This window comes from Apis cerana, unplaced genomic scaffold (genome assembly GCF_029169275.1).
Source record: "Apis cerana isolate GH-2021 unplaced genomic scaffold, AcerK_1.0 Chr0_AcerK, whole genome shotgun sequence".
In the NCBI taxonomy this organism is placed as follows: Eukaryota; Metazoa; Arthropoda; class Insecta; order Hymenoptera; family Apidae; genus Apis; species Apis cerana.
In genome coordinates this window covers 4,813,742-4,839,370 of record NW_026893558.1, presented here as the reverse complement: position 1 = coordinate 4,839,370, position 25,629 = coordinate 4,813,742, and the positions used below count along the sequence as shown (strand labels likewise).

Here is a 25,629-nt window from a genome sequence, read left to right as displayed (position 1 = left end):
TAATTCGTTATGTAAATTTATTAGTGTGTAAATATAAAAATATTATTTTATTTATATATTATTTATATATTAATTTCAAGATTAACAATATTATTTGCTGAATTAACAACAAATTTTGAATTAGACTTAAAAAAATTGTTGCTTATTCAACATTAAGACAATTAGGTTTTATAATAAAAATATTATCTACAGGATTTACATTGAATTAGTATTTTTTACATTTATTTATTCATGCAAAATTTAAGTCATTAATATTTATTTATTAATGTGTTGGAAGATATATACATTTTATAAATTGAAATCAAGATATTCGATTATGGAATATATTATGTTTATCTATTAAAAAGAATAATTATTATTTTTTCAATTTTAAGATTATGTGGATTTCCATTTTTAGTTGGTTATTATTCTAAAGATTTAATTATTGAATGTTTTTTTTCTAGAAAAATAAATTATTTTTCAATAGTAAATTTAAGTATTGGAACAATTTTAACTGTTTCATATTCTTTTCGAATAATTTTAGTAATAACAAACAAATATTTAATAATTAATGTTGTATTTAAAAAAGAAGATGAAATTACGGGAATTTCTATATTAATAATAATAGTAATAATTTTAAGATTAATTTATAGAAAATTAATTTTTAATACAGTAAATTTTAATTAATGTAGAATTAATTTATTATGAATTTATAAATTAAGAGTATTTAAAATAATAATTATAGGAATAATTATAGGATATAATTTTTATAAATTTATTTTATTAAGTAATAAAATTGGTTTATCGCAAATATTATTTATATTTATAAATATAATTTATAAAAGAATTTATAAAAAAAATTAATTTTATCAATATTTAATTATAAAGTATTTATCGAAAAATCAATTATTAAAATATTAAAAATATTAAAAAATCAATTATTAAAATAGTAGTAAATCAAGTAAATTTATATTTTTTAAAATATTAAATTTACATAGTTTTAAAATTACTAATATTATATTGAAATTAATATGTTTTTAACTATTATAATTTATGTAATTTATTATTTAATTTATATAATTAATTTTATTAATTAATTAATTAAATTATTTATTTAAATAGCTTATATTTAGAGTGTAATATTGAAAATATTAATGAAAATTTTTAAATTTTTTAAATAGATAATAATATATAATATAATATCTAAATAATTTATTAACAATAAATTGCTAAATAATTAGCTTTAATTAATTTAAAATTTATTAAAATTTAAAAATTATTAAAATTTATTTATTATAGCAATATATAAGAAGTAATAATTTACATTTAATTTCGACTTAAATTAATTGATTAATTCAATTAATTAAATCCTTATATTATTTTAGTTATTGTAATTATTATAATCTAATTAAAATATTCAATTTAAATAATTGTTTATTCACTCAAATGATAATATTAAAATTAATAAAATTTATAAGATTTTAAATAGTAAATAACAGGTAAAAATAAAATAATTTCAACATCAAAAATTAAGAATATTATTGTTATTAAAAAAAAAGGAAGTGAAAAGGATGTGTTAAATTAGATTTTGTAATAGGACTCAATCCATATTCAAAAGGAGATCTTTTTCAAAATCTTCTTTTTTTTATTGAAATAAATTTATTAAAATTATTTTTAATGAAATTAAATTGATTAATAGAAATATAAAAAGGTATATATAATTATATATATTAAATTTAATTAAATTTCTTAATTGGAAATTAAACGTATTTATTTATATTATATATATATATATAATTAAAATTTAATTTTTAAATTTAAATCAATAAATAAATAAAAATAATCAAATTACATCAATAAAATGTCAATATCAAATGGCTAATTTAAAATTTATATTATGTTTATTTCAAAAATGAATTTTTAATAATTCAATATAGAGATACTAAAAGAAAAATGATCCAATTAGTACATATAAACCATGAAATCCAATAACTATAAAAAAAATTGAACCATAAATTCTATCATTAAACCAAAAAAAAGAATTTAAATATTCAATTGTTTATAAAATAGTAAAATAAATCTAATAATCTAATAATCTAATCTAATAAAATTGTTTCTGTTAAATAAAATTTTTTAAATTTTAAATTATTAATAATCAAATAATAATGATTTAATGTTACTCTAAATCCTGGAGAAATTAAAATAAATGAATTTAATAATGGAATTCCTATTGAATTAAAAAATTTAATATTTTTTGGTAGTCATAATATATCAATTTCAATTTCATATTTGGGGAAATTGATGTATGAAAGAAAGTCCAAAAAAAAAAAAAATACAAAAAATATTAATTCTGAAATAATAAATAAAATTATTATAAATTTTAAAAAATTAATAATAAAAAATGTATGTAATTCTTTATAATAAAATGTTCTTTCTCCAATAATATCACAAAATCAAAATATTATAATTAAAATGGTATTAATTATATTTAAAATTATAAATAAAGAAATTTTTAATTCAAATAATCTAAAAGATAAAATAATTGATCATGGGCTATTTATGATTACATTAAATGGAAAATTTTTTTTCATTATTTATTAATTAATATTAATGCAATTCTGAAAAATATAAAATTAAGAAAATTAAAAATATATATCTTTAAATAATTGATATAAAAATTTCTAAAGTTAACAATATATTTTGAATTAATAAATTAATTGGAATTATTGCAATAAAATTTCTAATAAAAATACCTAATAATATTAAAATTAAATATCCTGAAATTAAATTTGCTGATAATCAAATTGATAAAATTTATTGATCAAATAATTAATTTAATTAATTCAATAATAACTATAAAATTTATTAAAAATATTGGAAAGTCTTTACTGGAAAGCATTTTTTTTATCATATATTTCATACCAATCTTCTCGCCAATACTTACTATTTTATCTCATTCATGTTGTTACGTGATATGTTAATGTTCTCTTGATATACTTAAATCATTTTCATCTAAATTAATATTCACAACTAAATTCTTCTTCTTGTATCTTATTTGAAAAATGCACAAATGAAACATAAAAAGCATAAAAATGTATGCAAATATACACTTATAATTAAATATTAAATATAAAGATTATAATTGTACAAGAAGAGCAAAAATAACGATGTTTGATTCTGTTTGTTTTAATTTTCTAATGAAAAAAGAAAAATGAATATTTTAACCTGATGGACATTTAATCCAAGCTTAGTATTTTATTGCCATTATATTTTCAGATATATGTTTTACCAATTTATTAAAAGGATAGGGACCAAAGGTTCCTATATCTAATCTAATCAAATTTCTTGCTTTGTTTCATTACTTATGTTTAAAAATGAGAGAATAGAATAGCTTTAAAGTTAATAGTCATGCTTCTGCATAACATCTTAAGACTGCCTGTATACTTTGACAGTGTGCAGTGACAACCATATTGGATGAATTTTTTCTTATAAAAGAGAAAAAAAATATTTATATATTTATTACATAAAAGTCACATTACATAAAAGTCAGATGTTAATATTTGATTTATTCCAATAATATATATAGAGGTTAATTTTTAATTTTATGATTTTATGAAAACTTACACGACATTTAAGAACACTAGACTCAAAATTTTCTTCACCAATTTCAAGAAAATACAATGCAGTGGATTCTGAAACGAGTGATATTACATTATAAATTCTTGCATTTTTTTAAAGACAATTGAACAAATACACATGATGTTACCTTGGATCTTTATCTTGACTTAATCTTCTACAGAAAAAAATTGAGCAATTGTATCCGTAATAAGGTTACATGTGCTTCAGTTGATGAATTTTCTTTTTTTGCCAGGTTCTCTAAATACTGCATTACTGTATTTGTTTTTGTGACACAAACCAAGAGATTAGAAATTATAAATTCTACATTGTCGAACATTTACATATTCTCGATTTCCACGTAATATAGTTAAATAATATTATTCTTAATTAGTAACATAGACAATTAAATCTTGTTGTGGAAAAATATTTAAAATGGATTATTATTATTATTACGAATGTTTATCAATATATTTAAACACAAAAATTATTATGAATTTAAATATTTCTGCATTATTATAATTCTTCTAATTATATCGTATAATTTTAAAAGTATAATCTTCAAAATAACGAAACTATGAATATTAAGATTGGAAAGAAACTATATGTTAGATTTATACTTATTTATATTCTAAAATTCTATTATATTCTAAAATTCTATAATATATAATTCTAAAATATAAACGATCGTTAATTTTATAATTGGTAAAAGTATTCCACAGAAAAACAGTTAAATTATTTACACTTTCAAATAAAGAAAACTAAAGAAAACTAAAACACTTCAACTTAAAGCATTCATTAAAATATTTATTATTTCAAACCATTCATTTTCTTTTTTTATTTCTTTTTACTGTCAAATTTTCAACTTTCGTATAGGTTATAATCATTAAGATTACGTGTTATTTCGCGTTATTCGTAGCGATCTTTTAAAATTATGCATTAAATTTATTGTTTATATATTCATAATTTATATTTTATTTATATTTAAATTATATTTTATTATCGTATTTTTAAATATATTATTAATATATATGTGCATATTCATATATTCGTATATATGATTTACAAAATATAAATTCACAAAATATCTATTACAAAACAATTAAACATGACGGCAAAAAACGACATTTAGATTAAATAACCTAAACGTATATAAGCTCTTCTACAATAGCATTCGATTTAAAGTATTATATATACATACACACACACACAACATATCGATCATATTGTTGTAAATTAATAATGTATCACTCTTGTTAACAATATTAGTTTAACATAATTTTGATATATATTTAATTTTAATTAATTATTTAATTATCAAATATATGGTATCAATCCTTTAAACATACTTTCAAGTGATTATTTATAATCTTTCATAGAGCATTAATATGTAATGTATCAATATATTTGTAACAATATCTTTGAAGATTTTAGAGATTTAAAATTCGAAATAAAAGTTGTTATACAAAAATTTCTCTGTGACTTATTAATTAAGTTATAATAGTTTAAATTGATGTTAGTTGAAGCGAGATGAAAATAACTCAAATTGCTTATAATTTAAATAAACATTATTTAAATGTATTTTAAATGAATATCAATCGACATTTTATACTAATTTTTGCATTTATTTTAAAATCCAAAATGGGACTCTCTAAAAATAAATATTTATTTTATTTATTTTATTTTAAGTTGAACTGTGTATAGGTATTATGTAAATTGCAATTAATACACATACACGCACACACACACACACACACACACATAGATATATAAAATTATTGATACAAATTATAAATTTAATTTGCAGTAATCAATTATACGAAATAAAAATTTTTTCTATCTTTGCATGATATATAATGACAAATATTTTATTACAATTTTATATATTTTATACTTCAGTACATTTTATCGTTTCATTTTATTATTATTGAGTAGATAATGATTTTCTCTAATAAGTATTCCTAATTTAGTATTATGGTCCAAGAATTTCAAGAAGGAAAAGAAATAAAAAAAGGTAAACAATAACAAAATAAAAACTTGAAATATCTCGTTGCATTCCATGTTATGTTATAAATTGTTACTTTCTTTATGAATTTTAATCGCGTCATTTAAAATTTCAACTCCGATAATTCCATTTGCAATCTTCTCGATATAAAATAAATTCTACCTTACTTACCTCGTTCAATCTGTATGATCTGTTCGATTTATCAATTTGTTATCGATAAATCGAAGTAACGAACGAGAGATTGTAAGACAAAAAGGTTTTTGCCAAATTATATTCGAGATATAGAATGCACATGGTCAACCTCGTGAAATCATTTATGCTCCTGCATTATAGCCTTAGAGCAATAATGTAAAAGTAGCCGTTTATATTTTATACTTTTGCAATTAAAATTATAAAGATAGAAATACTTTACTATAAGAGTAATTATCGATAAAATTAACGTGTATTCTAAATATTTAAAATATTCAATTTTTCAACAATATTTATTGTTAAATTATGTCAACTTTCGAGAGTTTTAGTTTTGAGAAAAAAAAACTATTTCACGTTAATTAATTTATTCAATTCCAAAACACTACATTCCTAACATCACATATACAATGTTCAAAATTTGAGTGGCAGCGTATTCGACTGTACCCTTCGTGTATAATCCGGGAAATTCGATTTTTGTGCTTTCCCTCGCACCTAATCAGCAACGTAAGTGATGATTTTCTATTCCGAGCTTATGAACATCTGCTTGAAACACCTTGGATCGAAAGGATTGATCGCATTCCATCTAAATATTATATCCTATTATATCCTATTATATCCTGTATAAATATCCTCCCTATCCTCATATTGGAAGAAGAGGATACTTCCGTTGTCTATGGCCAAGATAACCATTTTCTTCGGTTTCATGCCGAAATCATGAATCTTCTTACTTGTGAATTCATTTTAAGGTTCTTATCGAGAACGTATAATCTTAAGCTGCTGCTTAAATAAGTGAAAATTAGACAAGTATTGCCATCTGAATGTCCGAGAAGATAAAGGACGTTTCTCTTGATATAATTCACGCAAACGATTTGAAATAGAACGACACACTGACCGGAAGTCATGCTGTAGACGAGGATAGCTTTCGAGGCTGTATCGAATACGTAGATGACTACACCTTTCTATCTTGGATACGTATTCTAAACGAGATGTGGAGGATCGATCAGTTCTTATTGGTTGCGAAGAGAGAGAGAGAAAAAGGATTAATTAAGTTATTTCTATGCGAAGAATTTTAGAGAGCATTAAAGGATAATTCTAGGGAATATTGTGTATATAATTTTCAATGGCTTAAAAATTTTTTACCAAATTTGTGGAATATATATAATCGTGATTGTGGAATGTTCTAATTTAAAATGCAGAAATGTTAGTAAGATTTTTTGTAATTAAATTTTTTTAAATATAATTTTTTTTAAATGTTTAGTTTGGCGGAATAAAAGTGTTAAGAACCGACACTAAGAAATGATTCTAAAGAGATCTGCAATAGTACAATAGCCAATAAATTTTTTAATACGTTTATATTGCAATATAATGTTATATTAATGTTATAATAAAGTATTCCAGTTTAAAATAAACAAGTATTATTTTCGTAATAAAAAAAATTTTTTGTAAGATATACCATTAATACAAAAAGGGACTCTTTTTCTTTTCACTTTAGTTTCACGTTTTCTCCATCTAAAAATCTATTTTGTGCATTATTTAAAAGTGATCGTAATTTTTTTCGGTGATCTTGATTTCACAAAAGATAGCGATATCTTATTTTTTCTTGTGCTAATATCAAGGAATTTTGCAGGACACTTGTGTACAAGTTCGTCCAACTATTTCAACATATCAAATATTCTAAACAACATTCTGAGGATCCCAGGTAAAGATCCCACGTTTTGCAGAATCATATAATTATAATATTTAAAATAATAATTATATAATTTATGAAATAATGTGCTAACTATATCATAACATATTATATTCCAGCCATATCGTAATTGTTTTTGATTCATATATAGAGTAAATATCTCATTAATGGTAATGATATATATTACGGGAGCATATTGGGTTTCTGGTATTCATGCTAACATTTTTGTTTTAAACGCCACAATTATGTCCAAAAGCATATATTAAAATTTTAATAAACAAATTTATAAAATAATAATTTTCAGAAATTACTATAAAATTATATAATTTTTATAATTATACTATTTAAACTATAATTTCATAAAAATAATTATATAGTATATAAATTTATTTAAATATTAATATAATATAATGTAATATAATAAAAGAATAATAATAAAATAATTTACGAAATTTTTTTATTGATTATATTAGTTGATTTTTATAAATGTCTCAAATATCTTTATAAAATAACATAGTAAATAACATTAATAAACAAAAAAGAATGAATCAATGTAAACAATTTAGGACTCAGTGAGAGAACTTCTTTTACAAAAATAATATTTCTCTGTTACTTCGTTATATATAAAAAAAATTATTTTTTTACATGACAATTCATATTAATATTTACTTTTCATATTCTTCTTAATTTTGTTCATGTAAATAATTACATGATATACTTATAAACAAATATACTTATTAATAAAAAAATTATATTTAATTAATTTTAAAAAATTCTTATTTTTTTTATAAATTATCAATTTCTTTTATTTTATGTTTTTTTTTGCTATATAGTATTGCAAATTTTAAAATGAATAGATTTATCTATCGGCCTGTTTTTATAGTTTCTTTTGCATTTCATGATTATTGCGATACAAATAATCGTCGTATTATTCGAAATCGTATGTTTTCAACATAATTTTTCTTTAAGATCAATCGAATATCGCACGTGTCATTTCATTTACTTATTGACGAAGATACAAATTAATACGAAGAGTATAATTTTTTTTTTAAAAATATTTACTTCTAATTTTCTTTCAGATTAATTTTTCAAGCGTAATTAATTATGGATATTCTATATTATTAGATTAATAAAAATCAATACGTAAAATATTTCCCAGGTAAAATCTCTCATCAAAATGTCATGCATTGTAATAAGATTTATGAATGTTTTTTTGTTTATGAAGAATCGTGTTTTTTGTATGTTTTGATATTTTAATATTATGATTATGATATTTATTTTGATTAATATTTAAATGATATTTTAGGCATAAATTATTTTTCATATTCGCTTCATTTTTAATTTCTTTTATTTTAAAGATTTTGGATACAGTCATTTTTCTTATACAATAAGATTCTTTGAATTATGATAATGTTTTACTTTAATATTTTTATAGTATTACAGTTTTTAATTATGACTTTTAATAACTTTATATTGATAAAAATTTTTGTTATTTTTTATAGAAATTTTTTTTTCAAAGAAATTTTATATTATTTCATAAGAAAAATTATGATCATATATAGTACTAATTAATAATTAGTAATATTTTTTTTATATTTGGCGACTAATTCACGTCTCTTTTATTCTTTTTTATTTCACATCTAAATTTGAAAATATTCATCTTTAAATACTTTATATAACTATTCTATGATGTTACATCGTTATATTATATTATGATGTTATTATATTATTTTGATAGTAGATACTTTTTTTTCTTGGTGTAAAATTTATATAATCTAATCTTATTGTGTATGATTTGATTAAATAATATTTTTCAGTATACTTTATTTAGGGATATTTACTTATTTCATCGATTGCATTTTGAAATTTTTTTTTTGCATTTTAGATGTTATCGATTATTTATAGCGTGATTGAATTCTTGCAGTATTGCCATTGAATTTATTTTATTTTTTGTTTTAATGTCATTAATTTTGATTTATTTATTTCTTGGTTTCAATATGAAAAATTAAAAATAATTAAAAATAATTTTAAATATTTTTATATTTTTGCAGTATTTAAATAAAGTATTTACATATAGTGTAAAACTTGTAGAAATTGTAAGTATTACATAACAATTACAAAAATAATAAATATTACATAAAAATTGCAGAAATTATATGAATTTCTGAATTATCATATCATATCATAATTATAACAATTCATTAAATTTTTTAATCGAACAGAATGTTATCATGAGTTAAAGACATTTTATTCCACATTTCTGTAATGAATTTTTTATTTTTCATAGCTTGTTTTAGATTATCTTAATTTCATCATGTATGGATAGAATATAAATCTGGATTAGCTATAGTATTAATTATATTGGATTTAAATATATATTGTAAATGTTCAAAAACAATGATTTTTAAAGGTATTTTTTTTATGGCAAATAAAAAAATATTTGATTTTTTTAATCTCCTATTCGTTTTCCTTTCCTATTAAAAAAAATAATAAATAATAATTTCGTTTGAGAATAAAAGATTGGGAATAGAAATATGATATTCACAATGATATTCATAATAATAAATTTTAAATAATTGCTTCACTTCTTTGTTACTTGCATTCAATTAATAATTGTCTTTCTTAAATTGTGTTTTTGTATTTGCTAGATATTTTTCAATTTACTTTTTAATTTAATTTTTTACCTTAATTGTTTGCAAAATATATTTTATTGATAAGATATTACAGATAAAACAAAAATATTTTTTGTCTGATGACTAAATTATATTTGTAAAATTTATTTTCGTTGTTTGGGAATTTTTATGAGTATCTTCATTTTTATGTAAATACTTTTTAAATTAGTTTTTATTATCATGTATATGTTGCATAATGTTACATACATTAACACATACATACATTAATTGATAGTCATCCTAAATGTCACTTCTATATTTTTAACTAATATTATTAATAAATTTTCCCTTTCCTAGATATTAATTCATAATTTTTAATAAATTAATAAAGGAAATATTTTTTTTCGAGTTATCTATATTCGAATTGTTTGCTCGAGTTGCTATATTGCATAATAACGTTATCTTGTTTGGGTACATTGTTGTTGTCTAGAGTTTCAAATTAAAGTGAAAGATTTGAATTGACATTTTTATGTAATTCTTTTGTATTTTAATATGAGAAATAGTGCTTTCGTTTTCTCATTGTATTTACTTTATATATTTACAGATTAATTTTATAACCTATATAATTCTGACATTTTTAAAAAAAAAGTTATTTTTTATTATTTATTTTACCTGGCAGTGAAGTCAAGAACATATTTGATATAACCTTTATCGAGATATTTCTTTTGTTTCTAAAAATTTAAAAAATTACTATCGTATTTAATAATTTTTATTTATTTACTATTGTATTTTATAATTGTTATTTCTTTATTGAACGTTTTATTAGACATATTATTTTACCTTTTCTTTAAGATCAATGAAAAATAGCAATTAAAAAAAAATATAATGATTGTTCTTTTTATATTTGATTATTTGTCCGTATTTATGATGATTAATTTCTTTGAATCTCTTAATTGTTTCATTAAATCTGTCTGAGAATATATTCCTCTTAATACAATTTAATTCTTTTTTAATTCTTTTTTAATTGATAACTATGAAAATTTGCATTTTTCTTTTTAAGAATTAAAACTAATTTGCTAAAAATCTTAGTGCTATTTACTGGAATTTTTATATGATTTTCTTTTATTTGTTGTAAGATTAAAATTTTTGTTAATTATTTCTTTTAATATTTCTATAAGAAATTTAATAACTTAGACTTCAATATATATAGATATTTTCATTGTGAATTGCTTTTCTGATCTTTTTTTCTTTCTTTCTGAGAGTTCTGAAAGTTCATGGCTGGATCTCTCATAACGTCGCAACGGTAATCCGCAATCAGAGCACGATATGTAAATACAAAGAACTGTCTATTTGTATCGATAATCAGAATACGATCTGTTCATAATGAGAGTTCTCTTTGTGAATGCTCTCAGAAAATTCTTTCTCAATTCAATTGGGAGGATCACAGTTTTCCGGTAGGGCACGATAATAACCAATAATATCGCAGTCAATGCCATATTCTCGATACATCCAAGTTAGAGGAAAATTCCTCAAATTAGAATGATGTTGCTGTTAAGTCAGCCGTGTCTGGAATATATTAGCTTTGGAATCAGACTCCGCTTCAATCAGACTAAAGTGTGTCAAAAATATACGTGTATATATGTATATATAAGTGTCGATTAAAACGGCAATCTTTTTAAATAACACCATTCTTTGTTTAGGCTGAATGGAAGTTAGCAATCAAAAATAATAGAAAAAGTTTTCCATATAAAGAATTTTTGTGAATAAGCTGTTGCGAGTAAGTTATTTTGCGGTTAATCTCGCAATAAATGGTACCAGAAGAATTATTCAATAAAGAAGTTATAAGAGTTATAATGTATATAGAAAATATACTTAGATTGTTATGATTAAATAATCAAAAAAAAAAAAAAAAGGAAAAATTATATAATCATACACAAAAGATGGAAAAAACAATAAAATTAAAGAAGAAAAAAGATATTCAATTTGAAATATTTGTAACCAACAATGAAATGTAATGGTTGTATCAGTGATAGGGACCAATATTTAATTTTGGCATTGATGAATTTATATAATATAATTGTTGAAAGATAATGTATAATATAATTAAATAGTACGTAATTCATAAACGTAAATAATTCATAGTACGTAAATTATATCAACTTTAGATTAGCTTCAGATTATAAAACTGATATTTATCGTGTATTATAGATTTTAGAATAATTACGATACGAGTACATTGGATAAAACATATGTTAAGTGATTCTAGTGATAATAGTATCACGTGTGAAGTTGTTCAATTTCCTGAACAGTTTCCTAAACAAAAATATTATAAATAATTAATTAATGTGTTCTGTTTTAACAATAATAACTAAATATTTATATCAAAAATAATTTAATCTAATATATATTAAGATTATAGATTGAAAAAATGTTTAAATTCTAGCAAAATAAGATCATAAGTATATATAAAGCATAAATTATAAACACTTGTTGTTCAATTGTTTATAAATAATATATTTCTTTTTCTAATCCTTACATTCATTTACATTCAATTAAAAATCTATATTTAATCTTAATTATTAATAAAAACAAAAGATGAATTAAAAAACCAATCAACAAAGAAATAGCAAAAAGTTAATATAAATTATTTAGAAAGAAATTCATAACATGGTAAAATTATATTATCTCAAGCTCAATGTGATAATGATAGAGCATATTATTCAATTTTTTCTTTCATTTAAATTTCAATTATCTGGAAGTTAATGAATGTATTTCGTATATATATTTTTCTTATCCTTTCTTTATATCATTTTTTTTATTATTTATTTGGATTTCATTTCTATCTTCAATCGAAGATAGAAGATTTTCACAAATAAAGCTATATAATTTCATTTTGTGTAAATGAGATTATATATTCATCGCTGAAAGAATGTTAACAAGCTTAAAATGTAATATTTCACTATTAAAATAAAAATAAGAATTAAATAGATTTAGTAATTAAATAATAATATTTATTAATATCTAAATAGAGATTAGAAGATAAATCAGAAACAAAGATATAAGAAACAAAAACTTGAATGATCCAGGATTGCATATACATATACAGCACACATTTAGTATAAATTTCTGCAATTGTTTATAATTTCGTGAAATTTTTTTAATATATTTTCTATTAATTTATTTTACCAATTTCAAATTATACATTTAATTTGATTTCTTAAAATATAACAATTTGTTATTTTTTAATATTTCGTTACGTTTTATCTGAATGAAAGAAAATAAAATTAATATATTATGCAGGCTGAATTAGTATTACTTTTCTCTGAAAATTTATTTTTAAAAATTTCTCTATAATATAAATTTCATATAAATATATAAAATCATTATTCTGTAAAAAAATAGATAAATTTCGAATTGACAAGTCATTGATAAACAATTAATATTAAATTATATTATATATTTTGATAATATAATTTATCAATGATAATTGAACTTTTATATTAAAAAGAAGATTGAAATTTTTTTTTATTTTAGAAAAAATATAATATGATTTTAAAAGGTTTTTCTGTAAATCTCTTATCTTTTAAATAATTAGTAATCTTCTATATCTTTAAAAAATATTAATCATCAGATAGTAGATTAGTTTATGCAGAGATTGACAAAGCATTTTCCAATAATATATTTATTTTTATTCTTTGTCATAATAAATGTTAATAATTATTATATTTAATTATATTATATAAGATTTAACGATTGAAAAAAATCATATTTATTATGTAATTTACAATTTTTATTTAATTTTCATATAATAAATACAACAAAATAATGTTTTTTTATAATTATATTGTTATATTTTTTATATATAATTATATATAATATTTTTATAAATTTTTATAATTATCTAATTACATTCGCGCTCACAATAATATTTACAATGATATAATAATATTTAATTTTTTTATATTTTATTATATATATATAGATATATATATTATATTTTATACATATACATATTTTTTTAGTATATTAAATAATATGTAATGTAATTGTAATGATTTTAATGGATATAAGATAATATTGGATATTTGTATAATAAATAATACCCTTCGAAAAATTCGTAATAAATGATATACGTTCTTAAAATTGAATGGATTCTATAAGTAATTGTTCGTGCAGAGCGCGAGAGCAGGTCTGTTAAAAGTCTGTCTATTGGAGGACAGTCTTTCAGAATGTTGCAGCAACATAAATGTGCGTGTTCAACAATGAGAGCATGATGTATTCACAAACTACCTAATTGTCTGTCAATGTACGATTTGATCACAATAAAACTATCTTTACAAATGAAGTTCATACCCTCAGAAAATTCCTTCAATCTAGTTCAATCTCAGTTTTCCAATGAGGTACGATAATAATATCGTGATTAGTGTCTGATTCGCCAGAATTCCAAGTTAGAGAAAAATTCCTCGAATTTGGTTGGTGATCAGTATAGGAAAAGATATCAAGATATCAAGATATTGATAATCAGTAATTAATTTTTTTTATAGATTTTCTCGAACTAGAATAATATTAATTGCCGTTGAGTTAATCGTATCTGGAATATATCACCATTAGGATCGGTTCAATTGATTTAACATAAGTCAGAAATATATAATTACAAATGTCGATGAAATTCACAAAGACAGTGTTCTCAAATAACATCATCCTTGGATTAGACTTAATAATGACCCGCGTGCGATAAGAACAAAAAGAGTTTTTATGTGAAAAATTTCTCCGAATAAATTGTTTATAAATTACACGATTAATAAATGTTGCAAACATTTATAATTATGTATTATATATATATATGTATATATATGTATATATATATACATATATATACATATATTATATAATGTATCTAAATGTCTTCTTTCAAGTTAAAATATTCGCATAATTTTATTTCTATAAATATTTTATATTCAAGAATTGAAGAATGTCGCTTTTTAAAAAAGATATATATATGTAGAAAAACTTAAAGATAAAACAATATAAAGAATATTGCAAAATAAAAAAATTATTTTAAAATTGATCTTTAAACATAAATAATAAGGTATAATATAATTGAAAATATTTCGACTCACTTCCAATACGAAAATAATAATAATTTTTTATTAATATAAGTTTTAATTTTAAAAATATTAATTAATTAAAAATTAAAAATAGACTTCAAGTATAAGAACTATATTAAAAAATAATAATAAATCATCATAAAAAATGAAAAAAATATATCTTTTGCTTTTAACAAAAAATAGTTAGAAATAGATAATATTTATGTGTCAATAAATTTTTCATAGCGAATGTACACACATGTATCAAACAAATTTTTAACATTAAACACATCATTATTATATTTTATATTTCTTTTATATATTTTTCGCTATTTTTAATATATATTTTATAATCTTCATACTTAAAAAATTATTCATAATTGTCGATTGTCAATTTTAAAAAAAAATATCTTACTTCCTAAAAAAAGTCCGAAGAAAAATAGAACTTGAGGTTTAAGTCAAGAAGATTATAATTAAATTACCAGATGTACATACCAAAATCGTTATCATTATAACTTCGGTAATTTTAATTTTCATCATTTAAAAATTCTTTATTTTATTTTTATTTTATATTATATTATATAAATATATATATATATTTATATATATATTTTATGTCTTTTAAAAGATCCATAGAATGAGCTTCTAATTCTTTCAAAGATCTTTCAAATTTAAAATAAATATAGTATAATATTGTTTTATAAATTAATTGTAAATTGTAAACTATCGTAATAAAATAAGTAAGTCATATAATAATTTTAATCTTAATAACAGCAAGGAAAAATAGTCAGATTTATTTCTCGCATCAAAAATTTAATCCGTTCTTTTTCAATTTCGAATACAATTTTTCGTTATATAAAAATACATAGATTTTCGCGACTAACAACCTAATGTTTCCATTAAATGATTGCGATCACTTTTAAATATTGGTAGCTATTATTTTGATGATTGAGAATCACAATAAATAAAGTTAAGTTAGGACATAAGATGTAAAAAATAAAGATTGTATATACATTTAATACAAGTCTCAATTACAACATCAAAAAATTATTTCTAAACTCCAAAATCTTCCAAAATTTCCAAATTTAAAAAATTTATAATCGCATGTCAAATATTTTTCGTAATTGAACGTGAACTTTATTTACGATATTTTGAATTCTTTCCTTTTCAAATTTTAGAATTGCAACAAAAATAAAATATTTTTATATCTTGTTACTATTTTTCTTCTATTTTATTTCTGATTTTTCTCAATTGTAAACATTTTATTAAATAAGAAGAATCATCGATCTCAAAATTATTATTGTTTCGAATTTATGAGTGCTAAAGAAAAATTATTATATCGAAATAGATAGAAAGATAAAGATAGTAAATCTAATAAAATGAAAAAAAGTATATTTATATTAAATATTGAAATAATAATTTTAAACTTAAAATATTATATAAATAGATAAGAATTAATATTAAATTTTTTTTCCAACAATTTCTTTATTGGAATTATTATTTCTTTATTATATATACTTTGTTATTTATAAATTACAATTGATGTGTTATGAAATACAATAAGTAAATTATGATTTTAGCAATAATAAATCATAAAAGTAATCTTACAGGCTTTTGCTTAAAATTTCATTAAACTTGGCGACGAACTTATTTGTATTAATACAATCAAGTAAGAGATTATAATACTAAAAACTGAAAAAAATTTTTATTTTTAAATAATGAAATTATTAACATGACACTTGATTCACCATTATTGATAATCTATTGTTAAGAATATGACTATCAGCAGTAAATTTTAAGGGATGAAGAAAAAGTTGTAGTAAAAATTGTTATACCTGAAATTATTGTTGTTATTAATTTTTTATTCTGTAAACGTTTTTATAGTAACAAATTATAAATGGGGATTCAATGTTTTATATAAGTATAAAACATTTTATATAGTACATAAGAAAGAAAAATTTAAAAAATATTCATATATCATATTCATATATTCACATTTCATAATATGTTTTAACATTTTAAAAAAGAAAAATGTTTAAATAAAATTAAAAAGATAAAAAAAAGAAAAATAAAAATTAAATTAGAAAAAAGAATTTGCTTGAAATAATTGTTATATTAATAATTAATAAATAATAAATATTATTATATAATAATTATTATTATATTATTACAGTACGGAAATATGTAAAGTGTAAAATCTGATATTTTCAATAATATTTGAATATGAACAATAGATTATTAGTAGAGAATAGTGGTGAAAAATGAAGGGAAATCTATATATACATATATATATATATATATATATATATATATAGAATTATAAAAATATGAAACATCTTTAGACGATTCTACATATCAAAATAACAAAATAAATTTTATACATATGTTCTATAATAGTTTAAGTAATTAATTTTGGGTTAGATTGAATGAAATGATAATAGAATTAAAAACGCTTAAGTTGGTGACCTATATTTATCGTATCACAATATCGCTTTTATATTAACGAAATAATAATCTTATATTATTTTTTTAGATTATTTTTAATAAAATTTTAGTAATATAATATATATAATGTATGGTAGATAATTTATTATTTTTTTTATTTATTATTTATTTATATAATTTATATAAGAAAAATTTAATGCAAATAATTTATCGCAAATTGTATAATATTCAGTACAACATTGTACGTTATTTAAATTTATAAATTATGTACTATTTTATTTAAATCCATACATAATACTCAATCTATCTATTTGAAATTTATGGGAACAATTCATATAATTCTATTATATATTTCAAATTAAAAAAATTGAATGTATTTTTTTACAATTATTTGCTTCCTTTAATTATTTTCTAAAATTTTGCTCTAATACAAATTTGCTTGATTTATGTAATAAAAAATCAATTGTACTTAAATCAGTTTCATAGATCATTAAATGTATCAGTGAATTAATTGAAGAGTGAAAAATGAAATAAAATGAAACAATTATAAATATATTAGTTTAATTTTATTTCATTAATAAAAAATTTTAGATATAAGATAGAGGTAAGTCTACATTATTTTCATGATATGATATGATATGATTTTTATGAAAGAAATAATAATCTGCATTTTTCTATTCCAGAATGATACAATTGAATATTCATTTTTTTTATAATATATTTTTTTATAATATCGACGGAATATCATTCATTGAATTTCTTTAAAAGATTTTAAATATAGGAATTAAAATTAAATTTCGAATGAATTATTATTATTCGATAAGCTATAAAAAATTATTATACTTTTACGAGAAAAAATTTGATTGTGATTTTTTTAAAATTTCATTGAAAATGATATATTGCAAGATACCATATATATAATATATTTTAAATAATCATATCTTGATATGAATCGTTTAAATTGCAAAAATAAAAACTGTATAAACAACGATGTTATTCGGTGTTATCGGAAAGAATAAATGCAATAGTCATTTTTGTTATTCTCTTGTTTTTAATAAAAATCGATTTAGACGTATATACGCACTTACATACAAAAATATAGCGATTCATTTATTTTTCATTTTTCAAGCTTATGAATTAAGTAATCTATAAAATTTAATTAAGTTTCAGTTTCTTATATATTATATATTATATATTATAAAAATATAGTTCAGAAAGAATGTACGTATATAAAAAATTGAACGTTATTTTCTAATGTTCTTATAGAACAAAGAGAAGAAAGAAATTTGCAAAAAGTTAATATTATTGGAAATATAGTAACTATATAAAGTAGCGGATACAAATACTGTTATTGTATAACATTTTTTATCTTTTTAATTATGATTATATATAATACATAAAGAAAACAAAGTTATTTTTAATAACTAATATATTAAAAATAAAAAGATCTTATAAAATATATATGTATAAATTTCTTTTTTCTCTCTCTCTCTATTCTCATCTAATATATCAATCCAATATTTAATAAAAGATAAAAATGTATAATATAAATTTCTCTATTTTTAAAAATTCAACAGAAATGAATTTAAAAATTCAGCATCATAAAAAAGTTTTATTTATTATTAAAAACGAACAATATTTATTTTGTTTTTTTATATCATGGCATAGTTATTTGATTAAAATTTTAGTTAAAAAACAAATTTAAAAAAATTATTAATTTTTTATTTATAACTATTTTAAATACATAAATAATTAATAAATGTTTTACTAGACAATAATTCTTTTAAAATGAAATATTTGTTTGAATAATTTTTTCTATTTTTATAATTTATAAGAAATAATTATAACATAAAGTCGAATTTAATAAAGATTGATTAATCATCTTTAAATGATTTTGGACAGCAAAATAAAAATTGCATAATACATACTTACATAAATATTACATATCTTTACAGTTTCATAGCTTTTTGAATTTCCGAGTTGAAGAACTTTTTTATAAATAATAAAAAATAAATTTCAAATAGGAAAATAAGTAAACAATTAATATGTGATATAAAATAAATAAATATTTATCAAATATATTTATTTATTGTAATGTACAATATTATATATGTACTGTAAATATAAAAAACTAGAAAAACTATTATTAAGTGCTTAATATATTTATTTCATTCATTTATAGGTTCATAAGATATAAAAAAAATTAGCAAATATATTTTAGTGTTACTGTATATTTTCTTTGTTATTAATATAATATTGGAACAATGAATATTTATGATAGTTTTATTGAAATATATCTCGAAGAATATTATGTTTATTATGGTCTAAATTGTTGTAAATTGTTGTAAAGTATAACAAATTGTTGTATTTACAAAAAATTGTTACTATTACTAAATTGAATTTTGATCATCCGTCTATAATTAAAATAATATTACAATATATGCATATATATGCATAAATATATGATTGCTATCTATTTCTCTTATAAACATATAATCTACAATATTATCGTATCATCAAATATATAAATCGATAAATATATTGCAATAAACATTATGACTATGTTAACAAATATATAAATATAAAATGTAAGATCATATTTTTTAATAAATATAAAATATTTTTAATAAATATAAAATAATATTTTTAATAAAAATAAAATAAAAATAAATATATAATTTTAATAATTATTCGTTAATTTCTTGGATAATACACTGTACTAATATATATATCACAACTAAAATATAATATTTCGAATCCTGTCTTTTATTCCATTCACTTTAAAATTTCAATTCGATATATATATATATATATATATTATATCATCACAACTAAACTTGGGAGAAGGAAATTAGAGGAGTTGAATGATATCGTAATATCATTATAAGTTAATATCTATATTTGTAACATTATTTATTGCAATTTCAATTTTTAAAAAATTGTTTTTATTTATTTTGCATCCGAAGAATTCACGAAATAAAATCTCTATGAACAAATACTAAGAATAATGATACATTTATTTATACATTTGCGTTTATATAAACAATTGAAATAGTGACAGAAATATTTTATTACATATATTCATAATCTATATTAAATTCTATAATCTTTACAATTTCATTTCGTAAAAAAAGTTATTTTATAAAAAATGTATATTCTGTAAATAAAATAAATTTAAATAAATATTTTTATAAGAGAACAATACATTTGAAACTCATGATTTCTTTGAGACTGTTATTTTCATGATGAATTTTACGACACAATTGTAAAATCGATTTTACAATCACTTTTAAACAGATTTTTACCGATTCAAAGGTATGTAAAATCTTCTTTCAAAATCAATATTTATAATCAAAGTTAATGACAAATAATTTTTCATATCCTGTATAAGAATAATTCAATAACACAATATATAATATTTTTATCAAAATAATTCAAAATTTTATTATTATAAATTTATTATTATGGATTAAAATTGATTACATATGAAAAATTATTTAAAATGATAATTTTTAAATATGTTTTAAAATCATGAAAATCAATAAAAGAAAAGACTACATATATAGATATAATCTTTGGCAAAAATAAACCAAGGTAAATTTTAATTCAATTTATTATATTAATTATTATATTATTATATTATATTATATTAATGTGGATCTTACTTTCTCTCTAATAAAGTTATCTAAGTAGTAAATACCTAGTTTTCGAAACAAATATGCTGTTACATCTATCTATAAAATTTTAGCATCTGAATATTAATTCTTACATATTATATATATATTAATTCTATTATATAATTCTTCATTATAATGTACAAAAATATAATCTTACCTCGCGATAGAATTTAATACATTGATTATTTATATAAATAACTTTTGTATATAAGTAAATCCATAAAAAGAATATAAGTAAATCCATATTAAAAATTTTATATTTTATTTATCTGATAACCCTTCTGAGAATATATATTTATTATAAAATTTATTACAATAATAATGAAAATTTTATTATTAACTCAAATAGAATTTGATAAATATATGCTTGATTAAGTTCAAGCGAAAGTTTTAAAATCTCAAAATAAACATATCTTTAATAGATAAAAAAATAAGTTAATAGAAAATAATATAATATTAATATTAATATAAATATAAAATAATATTAATATTATTTTATTTTCGTTATATTATCATATTTATTAATATAATCGTCATCAATAAGAGAAAGGAAATAATCAGATACTTAAAATACGCAAAAAAAAAAAAAAATATAAAAATTATACTTGTTAGACAATTCTAGATATAATTTTCAATTATCTGTATTCCTACATACATAAAATCATCACGATAATAATATAAATATGATACATAATATATAATACATAAATATGATATTTGCTTATCATTCATACGTCTAATCTTTTTAATTGTATAATATTTTAATTTTTTTATTTTATAATATTTTTTATAACATTTCTTCACAAAAAAGGCATTGTATCTCATACTAAAAAAATTTTTAGTTTAAATTTTTATTTTATCATGACATTTTACATAAAATGGCAATTTCTTTTATAATAAGTTCATCCTTAACTGAAAAAGATTAAAATTTCATTTTTTTGTAAATAAAATACAAAATTTTATTTTTTAAAAATAATAGGTAAAAACAATATTTTAATTATTTCAATATTTTTATATCGCATGTTATATTGCTCGTTGACGCTATTGGATGTTTAAATAGAAATTCTATGGAAATATTGTAGAAAACTGTTCAGAAGAGAATTTATAGAAAACTAATCAATAAATTTTGATCTTGAATTATCACATGAAAAGAAAAAAATTTATGAAAAGAACTATGATATCGCTTAATATATTACGATTTAAAAACAAATTCATTTTGTGCTATTTCAAGTCTAATAAATTTAATAAATCTTTGAAAATATTTGATTTTGTCTTGTAACATGATATAGATTCTTAAAAATTCTGATTAATTAAATCTCACCCAATATCTTTGCTATTAATTTGTATAATATGAAAGAATATTAGTTTTATATTAAAAAATTATAAAATATATGAATATATGAATTAAAATCATTAAAATATATAATAAATATAAAATCAATAATATATAAATATATATAATATAATTGATAAATATATTTAATAAACATTGATAAAAATTGATATCGGTAATATCAATTTCAATAAGAAAATAAATTAGTTTGATTAGTTTGATATGCATGTTACAATTATTTTGAAGAAATTAAAAATATCTAGATCCACTCTGAAGTTTCTCAATTCAATAATATTATAAAATTCCATACATTATTGTGATCTCATTTTGTAACTTGAAGGAAATGTTGAACAAAATATTGTAATAATAATTATATAAATTTATGCAATGTAATTGTGCAATATGTAATTGTATCTCATATCTTATATCAATATTTGTCGTATTTTATAGTTCATATATTTCTTTTATAACCTTGTTCATCTTATACAATTTGTCCTGTAAAATACTTTAAAAAAATTCAAATAATATAATTTTTAAAATAATAATAATTGAATCATAATCTTAAAAATGATTAGTATTATAAAAAAATATAACTAATTTAAATTAATTCATATTTTTATAATTTTCAAGAATGAAACAAAAATTCTTATTTATTTCTAGAATATGATACAAAAGAAAATTAGGAAATAAAACGAAGGAACAAATTTTTTTTCATGTAAATTTAAAAACAAAATTTTTTTTAAATTATATTTTAGTGTATTAGTGTATATGAAAATATAACTTAAAAATATAATTTTAATATTTTTAGGTTTAGTATTTTTATATTTAATATTTATTATTAAATATAATTTTATTTTTATATATTGAATTTATATTGAAGAATAGAAATATCTATAATTAAATAATTTGAATTCAATTATTGATACATATTGATCCATTTTCGGTTAGATTACTTTTTTTTTTTACGATTCTTTACATTAGCAACATGATAAAAGATAATACAGTAAAATTTTACTATAGTTACGATCTTGGTAGATTTTTTTATCTCTTTATCATGCAAAAATTTTTTTATATAATTATTGCTATTGTATAATATAGTCTATAAATTATACAAAACCAGTGTTATTTTCATTAATTCGAAGAATATTTTATTCAATAATAAAAATATTCATCATAAAAAAATTTGTATTAAAATTTTATGTTATATATGTATTTATATATGATATTGAATGGAGATGATAGAAAAAATTTAAATAATTTAATTATTAATATTTGTGATTATTTGATCATAAATTATGAAAAATAAAATAAAAATTTAATGAATATTAAATGTAAAGATTAAAATTACATATTGATTTTATCACAATCTAAAATATAACAAAGAATATTTCTTTTCATTTAAAAAAAAAAATTTTTTTCCATATTTCTTTTCCCCATTTTTTTTGTATCGAAATACAGAAACACATAAATAAGTTTTCTTTCATTTTTATAAAAATCTGTAATAATATAAATAATTTCATAATTACTTATAGTACATTATGGAATATGTAAATAATAAATATAAAATACATTATAGCATTATTTTATATCTCTTCTGTAAAGATCTATAAACAGTACGTGAAAATGACTATCAAAATTATTTTCGCACGCATTTTATTTATCAAATTTTATTGATCCAAAGATAAAAAAGTCAGATTATAATCATCTGGCAATTGGCATCATTTTCAAAATTTTTCTTTTTCAAATTCTCTTAAAAAAGAATATATGAAAAATATTTTATTAAAAAGTGATTCAATAATCTTCATTTCATTCATTCAATTAATTTTTTTGTTCCTTGGAAAAGATAAAAACTATGGATGACTAAATTATCTTTAATTTTTCTAAGTTCTAGTTTTCTTAATTTGAGCTTTTGTATTTCTTTTCTTTTTATATTACACTTTTACATATTTATTTAGTTCTTATAATATTATTATTTTATCATGAATTTTTTAATTCTGTCTAAATTTAATTAATTTTATTGATAATTAATTTTTATTTTTAATTTATACTTATATTTTTCCCCCATTGAATTTGATATTCTTTAAGTATAGGATCTAAATGTACAGAAAACTAAAATTAATATTAACTTATATAATGTTTCAAGTTTCGCGCAGTTAAGAAAATTAAATTTGCATCGTTTGAGCCAATTAGAAAGTCCTATAAATAAAAAAGCCTATAACGGATAGTTTTTTGTAGAAGATCATCGTGACAAGATATATTATCGGTGCAAATGATTTTTCATTTATGCGGTAAATACTTCATTATATTTATTCTTACATTATGGAATTTATTAGTAGAACCTATTAAATATTGTGAAAACAAAATAAATTAATATTCCGATTTTTTATGTTTTTCCTTCGATCGATAGTTTTATTCTTTGAGATTACTGATGTTATTCGTATTGCACATATTATAAGTTCTAAAATTAAGATTTCAATCAATATTGTTTATTTTAATATAATTTTAATTTATATAACAGTTATAAAACAATCTATTGCATATGAATAATCTATTATGAATTGTTTTCCACATAAAATGATATTTAAAATATCTTAATACAATTATAGTTGAATAAATCGAAAACTAATATCATAGAAATTAATTAGTAAATTTAGTTTTAGTTTATAAAAAAATATATCGATTATTACGTTTACTATCTTAAGAAATTGTTAAAGACATGATAAAACAATAAAAATAATAAAAATATGTCAATTTTCTATCATAATAAATTATTATGATATTTTAATATTGATTAATAATTTATATGATTAATAATAAAAGTTAAAAAACAGCTGGATTATTCGTCGATATTTTACTCGAAAAATCAGATTTGATACAACCGATAGAAAACATACGTTTCCGTCGAACTTCGTAATAGTGGCAGCAGTCTTCTATACATGCGATGCGATGCGATACAGCGATCTTAACGAATTTACGTATCAAGAAGATCGATGATATTTT

At 19.0% G+C, this 25,629-nt stretch overlaps 1 long non-coding RNA gene across 2 annotated transcripts in view; it reads right to left on the bottom strand.

Annotated features, from left to right (window-relative positions):
* Nucleotides 1-25,629, bottom strand: part of LOC133667556 (uncharacterized) — a 445,540-nt gene that overhangs the window by 35,385 nt on the left and 384,526 nt on the right. Inside the window, exons 1-2 of one of the 2 annotated variants that reach the window (XR_009833276.1) lie at nt 3,746-4,097; nt 3,604-3,671 (exon numbers count right to left, since the gene is read on the bottom strand). The exons of the other annotated variant lie outside the window; for it this stretch is intronic. This is a non-coding gene — a long non-coding RNA (uncharacterized LOC133667556). Of the gene's footprint in view, nt 1-3,603; nt 3,672-3,745; nt 4,098-25,629 lie in introns of those variants that run through there. 2 annotated transcript variants of the gene reach the window in all.